The sequence below is a fragment of the Schistocerca americana genome, chromosome 4, assembly GCF_021461395.2.
Source record: "Schistocerca americana isolate TAMUIC-IGC-003095 chromosome 4, iqSchAmer2.1, whole genome shotgun sequence".
Classification (NCBI taxonomy): domain Eukaryota; kingdom Metazoa; phylum Arthropoda; class Insecta; order Orthoptera; family Acrididae; genus Schistocerca; species Schistocerca americana.
Genome location: NC_060122.1, coordinates 130,266,734 through 130,286,948, shown reverse-complemented (window position 1 = coordinate 130,286,948; position 20,215 = coordinate 130,266,734).

The window sequence follows — 20,215 nt, the reverse complement described above, 5'->3', positions numbered from 1 at the left end:
GACTTAATTCGACTACATTCCATTATCCTCGTTTTTCTTTTATTTTAATTTTTGAAAATTTACATTTTACTGAATTATATTACATCTATCATCTTCAATTAATTCACGAATTTTCGAAATTCAACGGAAAATAATATGATTTGCTTGAATGAAACTGAACTTCCCCAAGCTTAAGAGCATTAACACACATCTACTAAGACGGTACCTTTACTGTTGATCAATGTGGTCTCTTGACTGATTACACCAATTACAGTAGCACGTGCTATCCTTTCGAAGTGCACCTATAAAGTGCGTGCAGCTCTTCTTCCTGAGTAACAATTAACAAAGCTACTTTCCAGAGAAAACAGTAGACTTTTCATGACATTCATAGCTGCGAGTCTGAGATGTTAGGTTAACAGGTTCATGGTAATCTGGAACCGCAACAAATGACGATAGTAAAACCCGACATCATGACCCTTTCTAACAAGAACTTCAATTTCTGCATGGCAGCACGATACGGCCTGTTGTTGAGAGCTGCCAAATGTACACTCCCTCTTCGACGTTTTTGTATGTTATAAGAGAAATCGCTACCTTGGCGTTAATGTACAGCTTATTAATTCTATTAATTATTCGATCATAAAAGTTGGGGAAAAGTACCAGTACACCTGAGAGATATGCTTCAATTTCACCATCACTGGCTCTCTTCTGGAATATTGACAAATTCAGTATTCAACATCTGGTACTCAAAAACTTCTAAGGCTTTTTAATCAATTATTTGCTTCAATTACTTATAATTAATTAAACGTTGTCCTTGATTTTACTCTCGGTGACGCCATCGCCTGAGCGTGCAGCATCACTCACCACCTTCCAGAATACGAGTCCAGTGTCTTGCCGTAGCACCACCTTCTTTCGTCGGTGGTCGGAATAACCGCTGCTTTGTTCGCACAGTTACAACAGAGTGCACTGCTTTGACCACAATCTCGGCCCAACGTTGGACCCAACACTGCACAGTTTCTTACCTTTCTGTTTCTGATGCAGACCGCCTTCCACCGTCCGAAAATCACAAAGTACACAGAATACAAAGATATAGTGATTGGCAAAATGAAGGATTTTAATGAGAATTCAACTTCAAACGGCGCTAAAACGACAATACATATTGCGGAAAGTACTGTTGTGACTACAGTCTTGCAGCCAACGCTGTAGAGCAGTCAAAAGTTCTAGGCAATGGACTGGAACAGTAGGGTGCTAAATCAAACGTCGAATCCTGTTTATTAGTAGCAATCTGAGTAGCAACTGCTATAGTGTCCTGCGAACGAATCTGGATGGGAGCTGACGCTATATCCAGTTTCAAAGTGGCTCGTCCAACTCGTAGACCAGGTATCTGATGGTACAAGTTAAAATATTTGCAGATAAGGAAACTCGGTGGGGAAATGACGAGGAAATCTGATAAATGACTGAGACTCTACAACAAAGTAGGATAGCTTCTCACGTGAATGTTTCGCAATGCAGTGACAAATGAAGACTAGAACACACAGCATACTGCCTCATTCTATAAGAACTTCAGATTCGATGTTCCAACATGACAAAGCCCGTTGTGGCATGCTGACGTACGTACATCTCTCCTTTGAAAAAATCGCACGTTCGCCTTGTGTATTATCCACAGAACATGTTGTAGATTTGGTTGGTGGTTGGTTGGAAACTTGTTTGGCACGATTCTTCAGCAACATAAACATATACCTTGATTACCAGGTATAAATTACATGGAGGATTTCCCAATAACATATTCATGTGCCATGAACCCAAATATAAATAAAATGTGAAATTTAAAGGGTCCGATTCCGGTACGTGATGATTTCATGCCGCACAGATGAAGACTTTTGTAAACGTTATCTTTTGTATATTATCACATAACTGAAACTGAAATAAGGTTTATTCCAGTCACCAGAACCCTTTATAGCGCCGCACTTATTGCAAGAACTAGAAGTGTGACTCCACCTTAGTTTATAACTACACTCCTGGAAATTGAAATAAGAACACCGTGAATTCATTGTCCCAGGAAGGGGAAACTTTATTGACACATTCCTGGGGTCAGATACATCACATGACCACACTGACAGAACCACAGGCACATAGACACAGGCAACAGAGCATGCACAATGTCGGCACTAGTACAGTGTATATCCACCTTTCGCAGCATTGCAGGCTGCTATTCTCACATGGACACGATCGTAGAGATGCTGGATGTAGTCCTGTGGAACGGCTTGCCATGCCATTTCCACCTGGCGCCTCGGTTGGACCAGCGTTCGTGCTGGACGTGCAGACCGCGTGAGACGACGCTTCATCCAGTCCCAAACATGCTCAATGGGGGACAGATCCGGAGATCTTGCTGGCCAGGGTAGTTGACTTACACCTTCTAGAGCACATTGGGTGGCACGGGATACATGCGGACGTGCATTGTCCTGTTGGAACAGCAAGTTCCCTTGCCGGTCTAGCAATGGTAGAACGATGGGTTCGATGACGGTTTGGATGTACCGTGCACTATTCAGTGTCCCCTCGACGATCACCAGTGGTGTACGGCCAGTGTAGGAGATCGCTCCCCACACCATGATGCCGGGTGTTGGCCCTGTGTGCCTTGGTCGTATGCAGTCCTGATTGTGGCGCTCACCTGCACGGCGCCAAACACGCATACGACCATCATTGGCACCAACGCAGAAGCGACTCTCATCGCTGAAGACGACACGTCTCCATTCGTCCCTCCATTCACGCCTGTCGCGACACCACTGGAGGCGGGCTGCACGATGTTGGGGTGTGAGCGGAAGATGGCCTAACGGTGTGCGGGACCGTAGCCCAGCTTCATGGAGGCGGTTGCGAATGGTCCTCGGTGATACCCCAGGAGCAACAGTGTCCCTAATTTGCTGGGAAGTGGCGGTGCGGTCCCCTACAGCACTGCGTAGGATCCTACGGTCTTGGCGTGCATCCGTGCGTCGCTGCGGTCCGGTCCCAGGTCGACGGGCACGTGCACCTTCCGCTGACCACTGGCGACAACATCGATGTACTGTGGAGACCTCACGCCCCACGTGTTGAGCAATTCGGCGGTACGTCCACCCGGCCTCCCGCATGCCCACTATACGCCCTCGCTCAAAGTCCGTCAACTGCACATACGGTTCACGTCCACGCTGTCGCGGCATGCTACCAGTGTTAAAGACTGCGATGGAGCTCCGTATGCCACGGCAAACTGGCTGACACTGACGGCGGCGGTGCACAAATGCTGCGCAGCTAGCGCCATTCGACGGCCAACACCGCGGTTCCTGGTGTGTCCGCTGTGCCGTGCGTGTGATCATTGCTTGTACAGCCCTCTCGCAGTGTCCGGAGCAAGTATGGTGGGTCTGACACACCGGTGTCAATGTGTTCTTTTTTCCATTTCCAGGAGTGTAATTAACCCTATTGTAGTCATCTGATATCTTGTTGCACTGTGTAAGCTTACTGTTTTTCATATTACCTGGCGAAAGAATTTAATTCTAATTTATAGCATAGTCGTTGTTTACATACTGATGTGCAGATGTGTGCACTGTCTGACAGTGCCACTGCTCATTCATCACGAATTCTTGAGCAGGGAACCGAACGGTCTGTGCGGGGACAATGTTTGTGTCATGACGATGGAGAGCAAAAGAAACCAGCTTTCATTGAACTGACACGGATTACATAGATACCCTCCAGGAAAGCAGCCATACGTCTTGTGCCTCTGCCATGCGAAACGTATGTGGGTGGCATTACTTATTCGAAGGAAACAGTGACGAGGGTGGAGGCAAAATGACAGTGTGATCCTACGCTGGTGACGTGTATGGTCTACAGCAGAATCAAGAGCAGGGAAATGAAGCAGATTTCTTATGCTTCAGGGAGAGACTCACGTATGTCTCCAAGGAGACACACGGGGAATCCAGTCACGTAACATCTCTCCCACGATTTGTCATAGGCTGTTGAAAGAACGCTAGGCTATTCTGAACCCGCTTGAGGAAGTTGTACAGCAGTTGGAATTGCGACTCTGCTAAAGCAGCTGAACTCAGAATGAAAAAAATCTTAATGAGAAACAAAAGAATTAAAATGAAAATGTTTAAATTTTAGAGACCCATGCTGAGACTGCCATCCTATATCGTATAGTCTACTGACATGGATAGCTGCACGAATATGGATGCTAACATCTTGAATGTGACCGCTTGTAGGACTAATTGTGATGCCTCGTTATTTCCGATCGCACTCCACTGAAACATGTAAAACAATACAGACATTATCTTATGTCATGTAAGACACTGATCTTGGCTGTTCAGATGTCATTATCTAATGCAGACGTGAGAAATTATTTTCCCCTCACAAGTGCCTTCGCTTCGCGAAATAATCGTCGCTTATTCATTATTCTCTTGGACATTAATTACTAAGTCAACCATAATTCGAGGTTGTTGTCCAATTCATCGACATTGCAGGTGGTACTGGGGAGGTTGGATGGTAGTGGGAGGTAAACTTCCGTGTTGTGAGAATAATTTTGTAGAAATTCGGAATCAGACAATCTGCACACTCAGAAGTGGAGCTTATTTCTCTAAACCTACACCCTAAGGGGAACAGACGTGTTTCAATCTGCGGCAGCAAAGGAACATCGCAGCTGCACTGAGAGGAACGTTGCCCGGAAAAGTGGGGGAGCTGGGTAACACGCCCGGTCATAAGCAATGCTGGTAGGAAAGGGAGCAACCTAGAAGTACTTGGCTGCCCTCGCCAGTCCACTCTGCGTCCACACGGGACCATTTCCGGCCCTTGCATTTACTGTAGGAGGGGCAGTCTGCACGCCACTGTCCAGTAGTACTCACATAATGACGTCCTATGATCAGAAACTTTTGCCATAGGAACGCTGCGCTCGTGAACTGATTGTGGTAGCCGAGTACCTGGCAGCATACGTGTAGCACTGTCCCAGGCTGAGCCACAGTTCTAACACAACAAGTGGTTCCAGATGAATGAAATGTAAATCAATAAAATTCGAGAAAAACGTCAATCCTTTCATTAATCTGACAGCTCACTATGCAGACTATCAAACCAGCAAAGGTGGCACAACAGCTGCGTTGTGTCACTGTAGGTGATAGTGGCTATTCATGTTGCTTCGCTTTCGTCGTTCTTAAATATAATTGGACTGAATATCATCTCTCGTTGCACATACTCCTAAAATTCATGAGGAGTTTCTTTGTGGATCCAGGCCACCTTTACATCATAAAGGAAATGGACAATACCTTCGAGAGCGGCATCCTGATAGTGGAGTTGTGTATTGTGGAATCCTTGGTCCTTTCTCTGGGATAATCACAAGTTGAATAGGGAAACGACAATCGCAACGGCTGTAACATTAGACATCTAGTTCTCTTGTTTGCCATGCAATACAGATGAATCTCCACGAAACCCAGCACAATAGGGGACTTTGAGATCTGAAACCATTTTAGTTAATCTCCTTTTACATCCGGAACACTGTGTTTTCTCATCATCTTATATACAAGAGAAGTGAATTTGTGATCCTGATGTTTAAATACTTCCAAACTTGGCGATTTTTGTGTTGATTCTGGGATTTACAACTGTCTACCACGTGCGAGGAATGTCGATAATCATTATTCTGTACCGAGAGGACAAATTACTTTAATTTACATCTGTAGTAAAGTTCGAGTGTTCTTGCAAAGTTTCCCACCATACGCTACCTGGTGAAAAGTATCCGTTCTGTGAAACGCAGAACTGACCGCTAGATGTCACGAGTGGCGGAACTACCAGTAGAAAAGAAGGCAGGGAGTACCGTTGCGTCAGTAGCGAAGCAGTAACAGCAGAATAGCTCAGTCAGCAGAGGTCAGTGACACCGAACGTGGACTAGTCATTAGGTTATCATCTTACTAGAAAATCCATCAGGGATATTTGTACCCTTCTAACGATGCCCAAGTAGATGGCGATAAGATTATGGAGTCTAAAAACGAGTTAACAACGACGACGTAACAATTGCACCTCAGCTAAGACTAGGTAGATATCTTATACTGACGTACAGATGCTGTCAACCATTGAGGATGGGGGTTATAAATAATTGAACGAAATCAGTTGGAGGGGTTACTTGTGAATTCCGTAGCTACCAGCTGATCATCTAGCACGATTACTGTGAGTAGGGAGATAAAAAGAATGGGGTAGAATGGTTAAGCTACTCCTCATAGGCCACACATGCTTAGGTTGGAATAATGGCAACACTGCTGTGGAGACACTATGGCTGGCCTCTGTGGCCGAGCGGTTCTAGGCGCTTCAGTCCGGAACCGCGCTGCTGTTACGGTCGCAGATTTGAATCCTGCTCGGGCATCAATATGTGTGATGTCCTTAAGTTAGTTAGGTATAAGGAGTTCGAAGTCTAGGGGACTGATTACCTCAGATGTTAAGTCCCATAATGCTTAGAGCCATCTGAACCATTTTTGAGGCACTATGCAATGGTATCTACTATTGTCGCTGATTGCACACGTTGTTGTTATACCTACCGCATTCGACGGAAACACATTCACTTGTGAGCGAGCGGTCTAACGTAACGGTGTCACTATGTTTTCGAAACAGAACAACGGGGTTGGATCAAGACTGAATGTGCCAGAGGTCGTAAACTACGACAGTGTCATCATAGTCTTCAAGAGGAGTGCAGGAAATCGGCATTGCCATGCTGAGCAATGGCACGTTGGGTAAAAGCCTTCGACGAAGGTCGGCAAACTGTGGCAGACATGCATCGGGCAGGTCGTCCTAGCGTCCCTGTTGCCGTGTTAGTGGACAGAGATCGACGACATACGATTCGTGAGCTAGCCCACGAAACCGGATTAGCGCTTACGATAGTGCTTCGCATTCTGAAGGAACACTTTGGAATGCGGAAAACTGCTTCACCATGGGTTCCGCATGACTTGACGGAATTGCAGAAATGGATGCGTTACGACGCTGCTCAGACGCACTTGGAGCTCCATGAGCGCGAAGGTTAGGCTTTCTTATTCCGCATCGTAACACCGGATGAGATATGTACCACATCGTACGAGCAAAAATTGAAACGCCAGTCCTACGAATGGTGTCATTATGGGTCGCCGCGAAAGTCGAAAGTGCGTCAGAGCCCAAGTATGGTGAATGCTATGGTGATTCTCGTGTACGACTGTGATGGGGTTATCCTAATGCACTACGTTCCTCCACGGCAGACCGTCAGCACCATTATTGTTCGTTTTTGGAGCGTCACATGCGACCCAGTTTTGCGAAAGAAGCAGTGACACTTTCTGCGCAACCCACCCATCATTTTGCACCACAGGGCGCGGGCGCATACAGCGCCAGCTCTGGCTGCCCTGTTCGGTCGATGGGACTGGAAAGTGCTCTACCATCCACCATACTCCCCTAACTGAAGTTCTTGTGACTTTGATTTGATTCCGAAAGTGAAGGAACCACTTCATGGCTTTCGCTTCACACTGTTCCAGAGATTCAACAGGCAACAGACTGCTGCATTCGCACCACCAACAGAACAGACTCTGCTAACGGTATACTACGCCTCCCTCATCGCTGGCAACTGATTCTACACAACGCTGGTGAGTGCTTTGAAGGACAGTAACAGGTGCCAACATATAACTCTTTTGTATCGGTTGTGAAAAAATATTGCCACTATTTAAGTTCCAACCCCCGTATATGTAGTCGGTGCTCGGTGACGCTTGAAGTGGTGCAATGAGTGATGACACTGAACAGTCAATGACTGGAAACGAGTGCTTTGGGGTTATGAATCACAACATAAAATGTGGCAATCAAGTAGAGAGATTAGTGTGTGGCGGATGCCCGGAAAATGAACGTTACTTGTCGACATGTGTAGTGACCATAGTGAAGTAGAAAGGAGGTAGTGCTAGTGTATGTGTGTGTTTCACGTAGTACGGGGTGTTACCATTGTTGCGCTTCAGAAAACGTCAAGTGTAAGGACATGAATACATTTTAGTCCAACGTGTACTGTGTACAGTAGAGAAAACCTTCAGAGGTGATGGTTCTTTGTGTCTGTATGATAATCTATCCTGCTATATATTAATATTTGCCAGTTAATGGCTTGAGGACGACAACATTACATAAATCGATTGTCGTGCCCAGATTCCGGACCTGAACCCAATGGAACACAACTGCGATGAGTTAGAAGGTCGACTTCGCTCCAGACCCTAATATTCAACATGACTACTTTCCCTGATTTCAGCTCCTGAGGAAGAATGTTCTTCCATTCCTTGACACACATTCACACACTTGATCAAAAGTATCCCCAAGAGAGTTCCATCCACTATAAAAGACGAGGTATGGATGCATCTCATATTAATGTCCACTGATAGGAGTATAGATACTTCTGACCAGATAGCATAAATAAATCAACTTTAGACGAACTTTAAATGCATTCGAGGTTTATCTCGGTCAAGCGCGATGTTGTCTTACATCAGAACCGTTTCAAGATAGGCGGTTTCTAAACATAAATCAATCATTATTTACTATCACAGAATAAAATTTTCTGTGTTTGATTAGTATTTATTGCAAGACTGAGGATTTAATGGCCACAATTCATTCGAATAACAGGAACAAAAACGCAGACCATTCTACCAAATTATAGAACTTCATTGGAAGTAGTAAAATAGATAATGCTAAAGTGTAGCAACGTGTAACAATTCAACGATATTACTGTATACAAATGAAATACGTGGTAACTGCAGTAGAATCACTTGATGAAAACATTTTTAGCTGTAGTGGATACGTGTTGAAAGTTGACCATTCATGTTATCCTTTATGTAACTCTTATTTTCACTAACTGAAATGAAAACAACAGAGCAGTACAATAATTACCAGGTGAAAAGAAATTTGGAACAATGTATACTCAGAATAATCAGGTAGAACCCTGACAGTGTGACAACCTATGGTACTTTGTGTCTCACTTCGTGGCCCTCAAGTAATAGGGTCGTCAATTCCTAGCATTCGAAATGAGTTAATGAGCTCATAAAATGTTAGTGATACTGATATTCAAAAGACTTTTGATATCTTACTATAGCTTATTGAGATCTGTAATATTTTACGTTATTGACGCTGGTGTAGTCTGCAGGCGAATGTTTCATGTCACGTAGTATCGAACATATATGCGTTCTAGAGATTATAATCTTTTTCTAGAAGTTGTATTGGTGACTAACTACACTTTTCTCTGAATTTCCAGGTGATGCCCGGAAACGAAATCTCCCCTAAAGTACCAGAAATTACTGAGAAGCTGCTGCTGGCCAGTAAACCATTTCACTGGATATGCAAACTGTTTGGCCTGATGCCATTCACAGTTGATGTGAAGACTGTTTCACTGAAGCGATCAAAAGCGGATATGGTGATACTGACGTTCACCAGCATGGCACAGCTGGTTTCTGCTTGCGTTTTACTATTCTTTGGTTTCAGTATGATTCAGACCTTTTCTACAATAACCATTATTGTAATGGCAAGAATTTGGCGATACCCATTATTAGTCTTCGTTTCCTTAACTTCTGATGCCTTTTACAATACAAAAAATTACGAGAAAATACTGCTCCTGACGGCGTTGTGTGATAGTATAGTGATGACCTATATGGGGTCAGTCAGTGTTCCTGTAGACAGGATTGTGAAGTTGGAGTTAATATTTTTGTTTTGTTATTTTTGTTTGTCATGCTGCCTTCATTTTTCTGTTGATGGTACTCGGAATCAGTTGCTGTATGCAGCATTTAGTTTGTATGGCTTAGGGGCAACTCTACTAACACTTTTAAAATATGCCGATTTTCAGTTGTTAACAAGGCATAGGATCTCACTCGTTAATACTTGTGTGCTTGCTATGAGAAAAAATATGTTTGCCACACGTCCTGCGAACGATTCTTCAAGAAAACGTCTTGTGCCAGGTGGTAATCTGCAAGTAAACCCTGGAGGGGCACTTTGGTTCCCATTCTATATAAGATCCCTTAGGCGAGCATATGCAGCTGTTAATGAATTAGCAGCAGTGGTGACCTCTGCTCACAAATATTTCCTGCTGCTGTATTTGACAATACTGTAGCTGTTAACTGTAGTGCAGATTTACTTCAGTGTAACAAAATTGTTATTCCCTGGTTCGACCAGTTATGGTGGCTGGCGGTTGTGGTTGGGTACAACTGTGAGTGTATGTACACTAGCAGTTGTGGTACTCCCTGCTCACTGGGTGGAGGTGGAAGCCTGCCGCTCTCAGAAGCTGTGCTCGCAGCTGCTGCTGGAAGGGCAGCGTGTGGGCGGCGCCGCCCACCGCGAGCTGCGGCTGCTGGCGCGGCAGGTGTCCTAGGGACGCCCCGTGGTCAGCCTGCTGGGCGTTATCACTGTGCGACTGAGCCTCGTCGCTGCTTTCATCTCCGTAGTGACCACATACACCACCATGTTGCTCACATTCTGGCCGTCATGTAATGTTGTCGTAAGCTCCTGATATTGAAAACGAGATAGTGATCTAGTGAATCATAATTTACCGGTCTTTGCTGAAGAAATTGTTTCAAATTTTTTTAATGATTCTGATGGTATTTGTTGCGCTGAATACAGAAAAGTAGTGAAAAAAATTTCATCAGCGTTTGTTTACCCATAAACGACATACTGAATTTTTACTTTGAAGGTGTTTTTAACATAGTACAAATTATAACCTTTCTGTAAAATCTTAATAATATGTTTGAAATGTAACATTTATAGCCTAATAAGTTAGCCTGTCTCGAGTGAGTGACCTCATTTTTGTACTAATGTTCCTGGGGTAATGGAGACATTCGGTATCAAATACGAACCAAATGAATTGAAACTTTTCGTTGATTCCTCTAAAAGAAGCCTAAATTATCTGTTTGGCTTTGTTTCTTTCTTCAACATAACTTTCTCTGTCTACCTGAGTTATAGTATGTAGCCATTTTTGATACGCCTTCTTTTTCTTCTTTTGTTGTATTAATTATTTAATTTGACCATGAACTACTATAAATATTAAACTGAGTTGATTCGGTTAAACAACTAAGTATCCCTGTCACAAAAATGTGGTCTCAGATGATGAATAAATGTTAATAAAGCTATTGTGTTAAACATCTTATCATAAACGCCAAAATAAAAATACTGGTTCCACATTTGGTGAAATACTTTTCACACCCATAGGTGACAGAGTTCATCTCTGTGTAGAAAAGACTGACATGAACCCAAATGTGGCCATGAATGAAGTCTTCTTTATGACGCAAAAACAGACAACGAAGTTGCCTCTAAATTAGACGTTTATTCATCCTGTGACCGTTTTTGGGCTATGTCCATTCTCCAAAACCGACTAAATAAATATTATCTTTTTAGATATCAAACTAAAATAAGTTACTTAAAACGCTGGAGTCATGAAAGTCTTTGTATAACATTCCTTTCCTTGTTACAGGATAAGTGGGAGATGAATATTTAATTTAATGTGAAATTTTCTGTGCATGATTAGACGTTTTCCTCTCTAAAGATACATTACAAATGTGGTGGCACAATGTGGTTAATGATTTAATACACATTATACGCTTAATCTTTCCAGAATACTCAGTTACTTTCATATTTAATTTACATGCCATTTGTGGCCATATGCCTTCGATGTATCAGGCCCTGGTGGCTGTTGTGTATCAATGTTGTCTGTCCTCTCATTAATCATGAAAAGTAGTAATGACTACTCAACTGGTCTTCGTTAACACAGATCTGCAATTTGGACTTCTGGACAATATGGTACGTAAATGACAGACTCGATGAGCAGTGGGTCGCTTTGCCTTAAAACATTGAGCACAATTTCCCTATATGTCAATCTGCAGATGTAAGCCACAACAGAAGGAAGTCTCCACTGTCTTAAAAATTGTTTTTTGTTTAAGATAAGGAGATGTGCTTTTTCCATAGAGATCTGTTTAACATTTCATATACATAGCACCTGATTTTTGATAACAAGTGTTAATTAAGCATTTCCATTCATAATACAATAATTTTTAATAAGTTGAAAGTTCTTTGTATAAAAACGTTTTTTGCAGTTTAAGTGTTTTATGGACATTTCGTTCATCTTAGAGTACTGTTTCCTGTTCATCAGTGAATGCTTTTTGTAAACAAAAACAGTCAAGAGGTCATCCGTTTGTTTTCCCATCAAGTTTCAATCTGTTACCAAATATGCTTCTATGAACGTAATGTTTCTTGCCCACTTCCCTGTTATATCAAGAAGTCTTTTTATATGACTTGTTTCATATCATTTTATTCCAATTTATCTCGTGATATCTATACGAGTATATTTGCTTGTTGAAGAAAAATACTCTAAAAATTAAGTTAATTTGATATCTGTTTTGTCCAGTATAGCATGAAACTGTTAATCAGATATAACTCGAATGTACTGCTGGCATAGTTTAACATATCTGTAGTTATTACATTGGTTAGATGTTGTGACAACTCAGAATATAAAGAACACTATCAGTTTTATTTGAAGATACTGGAAATATGTAACATTGCTTTCTTTCAAACAAAACATAACAACCGAAATTTAAGTTCATGAATCGAAAAAGCTCATAATCCAATGTTCTTTTTATTCTAAATATTGTGGTCGGCCTTATCCCTCCTTAGTTCGCACTGCACTGACACGTTAGGTGCTTCGGTTTTAGTGTAGACTTTAGAAACAGCTCTTTCCCAGTGAAGTCCATGGTCCTGATCTATCTCTATGCTATGAAGAAATGAATTAAGAAGTACTCCCTGACTTTGTGTTCTGTTAGTCCTATCAATTCATATGGCTGATGACACTAACACTTTGTAACATAGAATGCCAGATATTATGAGGATCAGAGCCATTCTGACGTATTACAACATGTCAGCTATCCACAGTCAACAGCAGAGACTGTAGTAAGTTTTAAGGCCTGCACCATCCTGCCATCAAAGATTTGAGCATACTGGATTACTGTAAGTCATGAATATTCCTGTAGACTCAAGAACCGATTCGGTGTTCCCTAAAAGGTTTTGTTACCTGCGTGTACTCTTTCTCACAAGCAAATTCGTTCTATACTTGTTCGTATTCCACCAATTTGTCTAGCAAGGGTGAATCGCTGACGACTCACCTTGTACCAAACAGAGAACGTAACAGAGATTAATGAGTGAGTTATACATTTCAAAGAGATGTTCTAACATTCAATCTCATTTCTTCCCTGCATTCCGTAAATAAGAACATGGTTTCATAGAATCAGAGATCTTTATGTAACCCTCTGATTCTAAAAACAGTATTTGCGGCAGCCGAAAACAATGAAATGTTTTGCATGAGGATGACAGATATTCACACAATGAATAAATAGATTAAATTTATTGCTTTCAGTAAATCTTTTACTCACCAATACCAATATGCAGGCCATTGGTTCATGGGTGAGAATCTGTTTCTTGAATTTTAGTTTTTAGTATCGTCTTATGTTAATATTTTTTATTTTGTTTTTGGGTGCTAACCTTCGGCTACAACTTTCAGATACCACTTTACATGGTGAATGGAACCAGCATAGCCTTTTGAATTACTGGAAATTTAGTCGGTAGGGAACATGGCAAAATTCAGCATCATCCCTGTCATATGTTAACATCAGCGCTGTTAATTATACTGATCCATTAAAATCTGGAGGATATCAAAGAAAAAAAGGGAAGCTGCCCTCTAAAATTGAAAGTGGTGAAAGAACCGATTACTCAAAGAACAAAACACAAACCAGCTACCACTGACTGGTGTCCTACTCGAGGTCATTCCGTTTTAATAAGGGTGTTGTACAGATAGTCCACCACACCTGCTCTTTTATATATTTCATCTATTGCTTCCAGATTAGAGCATCACTCATTTTCAAACAGGATCTATATACACTCCTGGAAATTGAAATAAGAACACCGTGAATTCATTGTCCCAGGAAGGGGAAACTTTATTGACACATTCCTGGGGTCAGATACATCACATGATCACACTGACAGAACCACAGGCACACAGACACAGGCAACAGAGCATGCACAATGTCGGCACTAGTACAGTGTATATTCACCTTTCGCAGCAATGCAGGCTGCTATTCTCCCATGGAGACGATCGTAGGGATGCTGGATGTAGTCCTGTGGAACGGCTTGCCATGCCATTTCCACCTGGCGCCTCAGTTGGACCAGCGTTCGTGCTGGACGTGCAGACCGCGTGAGACGACGCTTCATCCAGTCCCAAACATGCTCAATGGGGGACAGATCCGGAGATCTTGCTGGCCAGGGTAGTTGACTTACACCTTCTAGAGCACGTTGGGTGGCACGGGATACATGCGGACGTGCATTGTCCTGTTGGAACAGCAAGTTCCCTTGCCGGTCTAGGAATGGTAGAACGATGGGTTCGATGACGGTTTGGATGTACCGTGCACTATTCAGTGTCCCCTCGACGATCACCAGTGGTGTACGGCCAGTGTAGGAGATCGCTCCCCACACCATGATGCCGGGTGTTGGCCCTGTGTGCCTCGGTCGTATGCAGTCCTGATTGTGGCGCTCACCTGCACGGCGCCAAACACGCATACGACCATCATTGTCACCAAGGCAGAAGCGACTCTCATCGCTGAAGACGACACGTCTCCATTCGTCCCTCCATTCACGCCTGTCGCGACACCACTGGAGGCGGGCTGCACGATGTTGGGGCGTGAGCGGAAGACGGCCTAACGGTGTGCGGGACCGTAGCCCAGCTTCATGGAGACGGTTGCGAATGGTCCTCGCCGATACCCCAGGAGCAACAGTGTCCCTAATTTGCTGGGAAGTGGCGGTGTGGTCCCCTACAGCACTGCGTAGGATCCTACGGTCTTGGCGTGCATCCGTGCGTCGCTGCGGTCCGGTCCCAGGTCGACGGGCACGTGCACCTTCCGCCGACCACTGGCGACAACATCGATGTACTGTGAAGACCTCACGCCCCACGTGTTGAGCAATTCGGCGGTACGTCCACCCGGCCTCCCGCATGCCCACTATACGACCTCGCTCAAAGTCCGTCAACTGCACATAGGTTCACGTCCACGCTGTCGCGGCATGCTACCAGTGTTAAAGACTGCGATGGAGCTCCGTATGCCACGGCAAACTGGCTGACACTGACGGCAGCGGTGCACAAATGCTGCGCAGCTAGCGCCATTCGACGGCCAACACCGCGGTTCCTGGTGTGTCCGCTGTGCCGTGCGTGTGATCATTGCTTGTACAGCCCTCTCGCAGTGTCCGGAGCAAGTATGGTGGGTCTGACACACCGGTGTCAATGTGTTCTTTTTTCCATTTCCAGGAGTGTATAATCAAGCTGTTATCAATGTTTATTTCTATATGTGACGGACTCTCAACACTTAAAGAGACAAACTGATGTAGAAATGAACAGTATGTATGAGAAGTTTTGAAGTGTCAAGGCTTTAGGTTAGCATCTCTGGTATGCGTCGAGAACAGCTGACGGAAGCAACGTGGTTTTATAGAAGCAGAGATCTTTATTTAACCGTCTGGTTCTAAAAACCGTATTTGCAGCAGATGTAAACGAAGTATTTTGCATAAGGATGACAGATATTCACACAACTAATAATTTAATCTCAATATTGCATTTAACGATGATCTGTCCGCTTGAAGTTTCAGTTGAATATTGTTCCGTGAGTATTTTCTTATTTTCTAAAGGTCAAAAACGGCTAAAATCTGGAATGATTTTTCAGTACAGCGAAAGATTATGAAGCGCAGAAACTTTTATAAGTTGTTGAAACAGTTCAAAAACAGTCAAACCTTATTGACTGATGATCAACGTCCAAAACGACCACTTGAAGTGTCAACTACTTCGCTTAAAACCCACATTGACGACCTTATTTGAGAAGACAGACGAGTTGCAGTTGAACATATAACAAAAGCAGTTGCATTAAGAGCACAATTCATGGGTATATCAGTAACAAGCTCTAGTACAGCAGACCATGTGCGAAGTGGGGCTCAAAAGATTTGACTCAACGACACAAAGAAACAAGACTTGAAATGTGTAAAGACTTGAAAGAACGTTATGAAAGGAAAAGTGAACAGGATTTCAACGGGTGGTGAGACGTGGGTTAACCATTTTGAACCAGAGCTCAAAAGAGAAAGCAAGGGATGGAAGCACACCAACTCATCCTTCCGAAGGAAATCTGGAATGCAAGCATAAGCATGAAACGTCACGTTGAATGTCTTTTGGGATGGCCAAGGTCTCATCATTTTTTATCTTTTCGACGATCAGAGAACAATAAACAGTGACTGCTCATACATGCTGATAAATGAAGCCAGCAACGTGACAAAAATGTCGGCTATAAAAAAAGGGATAATACTGCTACACGACATAGTTCGCACTCACACCACCCACGTCACCCAAAAACTATTGGAAAACAAAATGCATTGGGCGACACTACCTCATCCTCCTCATAGTTTGGCCCACTCAAGAAGGTTTTACATTAAAAGAAATGCAGCAAGATCGAGGAGGTCAAATAATCTGGGGGTATGTGCCTCAAGAAACAAAACAAAGCCGTATTTGGATTAGGCTTCAAAAAACTATTTCGCGTTTTGGAGAAATGTATTTATATTACTGGGTAATACTGTAGACTGAGAGGTACACTACTGGGCATTAAAATTGCTACACCAAGAAGAAATGCAGATGATAAACGGGTATTCATTGGACAAATATATTATACTACAAATGACATCTGATTACATTTTCACGCAATTTGGGTGCGTAGACCCTGAGAAATCAGTACCCAGAACAACCACCTCTGTCCGTAATAACGGCCTTGATACGCCTGGGCATTGAGTCAAATAAAGCTTGGATGGCGTATACAGGTACATTTGCCCATGCAGCTTCAACACGACACCACAGTTCATCAAGAGTAGTGACTGGCGTATTGTGACGAGACAGTTGCTCGGCCACCATTGACCCGACGTTTTCAATTGGTGAGAGATTTGGAGAATGTGCTGGCCAGGGCAGCAGTCGAACATTTTCTTTATCCAGAAAGGCCCGTAGAGGACCTGCACATGCGGTAGTGCATTATCCTGCTGAAATGTAGGGTTTCGCAGGGATCGAATGAAAGGTAGAGCCACGGGTCGTAACACATCTGAAATGTAACGTCCATTATTCAAAGTGCTGTCAATGCGAACAAGAGGTGACCGGAACGTGTAACCAATGGCATCTCATACCATCACGCCAGGTGATATGCCAGTATAGCGATGACGAATACACGCTTCCAATGTGCGTTCACCACGATGTCGCCAAACACGGATGCGACCATCATGATGCTGTAAACACAACCTGGATTCATCCGAAAAATTGACGTTTTGCCATTCGTGCATCCGGGTTCCTCGTTCAGTACACGATCGCAGACGCTCCTGTTTGTGTTGCTTCGTCAATGGTAACCGCAGCCATGGTCTCCGAGCTGATAGTCCATGCTGCTGCTAACGTCGTCGAACTGTACGTGCAGATGGTTGTTGCATTGCAAACGTCTGTTGACTCAGTGATCGAGACGTGGCTGCACGATCCGTTACATCCATGTGGATAAGATGCCTGTCATCTCTATTGCTAGTGATACGAGGCCTTTGGAATCCAGCACGGCATTCCGTATCACCCTCCTGCACCCACCGATTCCATATTCTGCTAATAGTCACTGGATCTCGACCAACGCGAGAACAGTGTCGCGATACGATAGACCGCAATCGCGATAGGCTACAATCCAACCTTTATCAAAGTCGGGAACGTGATGGTACGCAATCCTCCTCCTTACACGAAGCATCACAGCAAAGTTTCACCAGGGAACGCCGGTCAACTGCTGTTTGTGTATGAGAAATCAATTGGAAACTTTCCTCATGTCACCACATTGTTGGTGTCGGCACAGGCGCCAACCTTATGTGAATGCTCTGAAAAGCTAATCATTTGCATATCACAGCATCTTCTTCCTGTAAGTTAAATTTCGCGTTTGTAGCACGTCATCTTCGTGGTGTAGCAATTTTAATGGCCAGTAGCGTAGTAATATTCTCTTTTTGTAAAGATAAACAGCTTTCTCAGGTATCAGTCTGTCTCTTTACTGAAAGTCATTCGTATTTACGTACACACACACACACACACACACACACAGATATATATATATATATATATATATATATATATATATATATATATATGTATTTTATAATATTTTTCTTACGAAATAAGATCGTAAATGCCATTTTTCAAATGTGATGCACCTTTGTCGTCTTATGTGGATGGTCGTTATATTACCATTGTATTCTCAGATATGATTTGCAATGAAATTTTTTATCTTTGATGAATATCGATTTACACTCTACATAAAATTTAAGGTTGAGGTCTGTTGTGATTATTTGTCCCTAATAAGAATATTGTTGAAGTTCCCAATATATAATTTTTATTTCTCTTTTCAGATAGATCATTGCCTATGTTATTTGGAATTTTTGCGAAATATGTGTAAATTTCTATTCCCACTAAAATGTTTATGTAGCTGCATCTTTCACCCCTGTGAAGAACGGAAAGATTAGAGCTTACATCGATTTGCAGCACACGAGGTCTATGTATAGGTTCTTTCATCAGTAATCAAAAGGTCCTCGGTCCCAATTTCCAAACCTGCCACTGCTTAAACATTGATCAATAACCGGCATTGGTTGGAAAAGACTTCTGGCATGAGAAGTGACCCTCATTCTGCCAAGGGCTTTGTCACTCTCTCGTTCTAGGTGTGAGAAAATGTCTCTAAAGGTGGAAGGATCAGCAATGATCAACAGCTTGAGGACGCCGAAGACAATTTAAGCCACTGCATTGGAGACACATAACGTATATTCACAGGTGGCCTTTAATTCAAAAGGTGTCATGATAATCTCTGCAGTGGCAAAAATCCCAGAGGACGGGGAGACTGCTTAGGAGGAGGTGACCATGAGAAAGAGATTGAATAATCAACGAAAGGATAACGTTCTATGAGTCGGAGCGCGGAATATCCCATGCCTGAACGAGTAGGGATACTAGAAGATCTCAATCTAGATTCAGTAAGGGTCAGTGAAGTGAAATGGAAAGAAGACAAGAACTGCTGGTCAGTCGAGATTGGTGCAAAATGGCTCTGAGCACTTTTAGACTTAACATATGAAGTCATCAGTTTCCTAGACTTAGAACTACTTAAACCTAACTAACCTAACTTCACACACAGCCATGCCCGAGGCAGCATTCGATCCTGCAACCGCAGCAGCAGCGCGCTTCAAGACTGAAGCGCCTAGAACCGCTCTGCTGCATCGGCCTGCCAGTCGAGTTTAGGGTAATATCAACAGCAGGAGAAAATCGTATAACAGGAGTAGCACTTGTTATAAATAGAAATGTGGGCCAGTTCAGTGACAGGGTTGTAGGTATCAGAATCGACAGAAAACCGATGCCTACAACGATAGTTTAGGTATACATGCCGACGTCGCAAGCTGATGATGACGAGATAGAGAAAGTATGTGAGGATACTGAACGGGAAATACAGTACGTAAAGGGAGATGATGATATAATATTCATGGGGGCTGGAAGACAGTTGCAGGGGAAGGAGTCGAGGAAGAGGTTACAGGAGAATATGGGGGTGGACGAGGAATGGGAGAGGAGAAAGATTAATACAGTTCTTTAATACATTTCAGCTCGAATAGCGAATAATCTCTTAAAGAATCACAAGAGGAGAATGTATACATAGAAATGGCCGGGTGATAAGGCAAGACTTCAGTTAGCGTACATCATGGTCAGACAGAAATTCCGAAATCAGATACTGGATTCTAAGGCGTACCTAGGAGCACGTGTATACTCAGATAACTATGTAGTATTGACGAAAAGTAGGCTGAAGTGTAAGACATTAGTCATGAAGAATCAATGCACAAAGAAGTGGCATACGAAAGTACTAAGGAATGACGAGATACACTTGAACTTCTGTAAGGCTATAGAAACAGCCATAAGGAATGGTTATTAACCAGTGCAGCTGAAGGGGAATGGATATCTCACAAAAGGGCCATCACAGAAGGTGGAAAGAAAAACTTAGGTACAAAGAAGGTAACCGGGAAGAAACCATGGGTAAAACAAGAAATACTTCAGTGGGTATATGAAAGGAGGAAGTACAAAAATGATGCAAGAAACTAAAAAATACAGAAATCAAGTAGCTGAGAAATGAAATAAATCGGAAGTGCAGGAAAGCTAAAACGAAATGGCTGAGTAAAAAAAGTG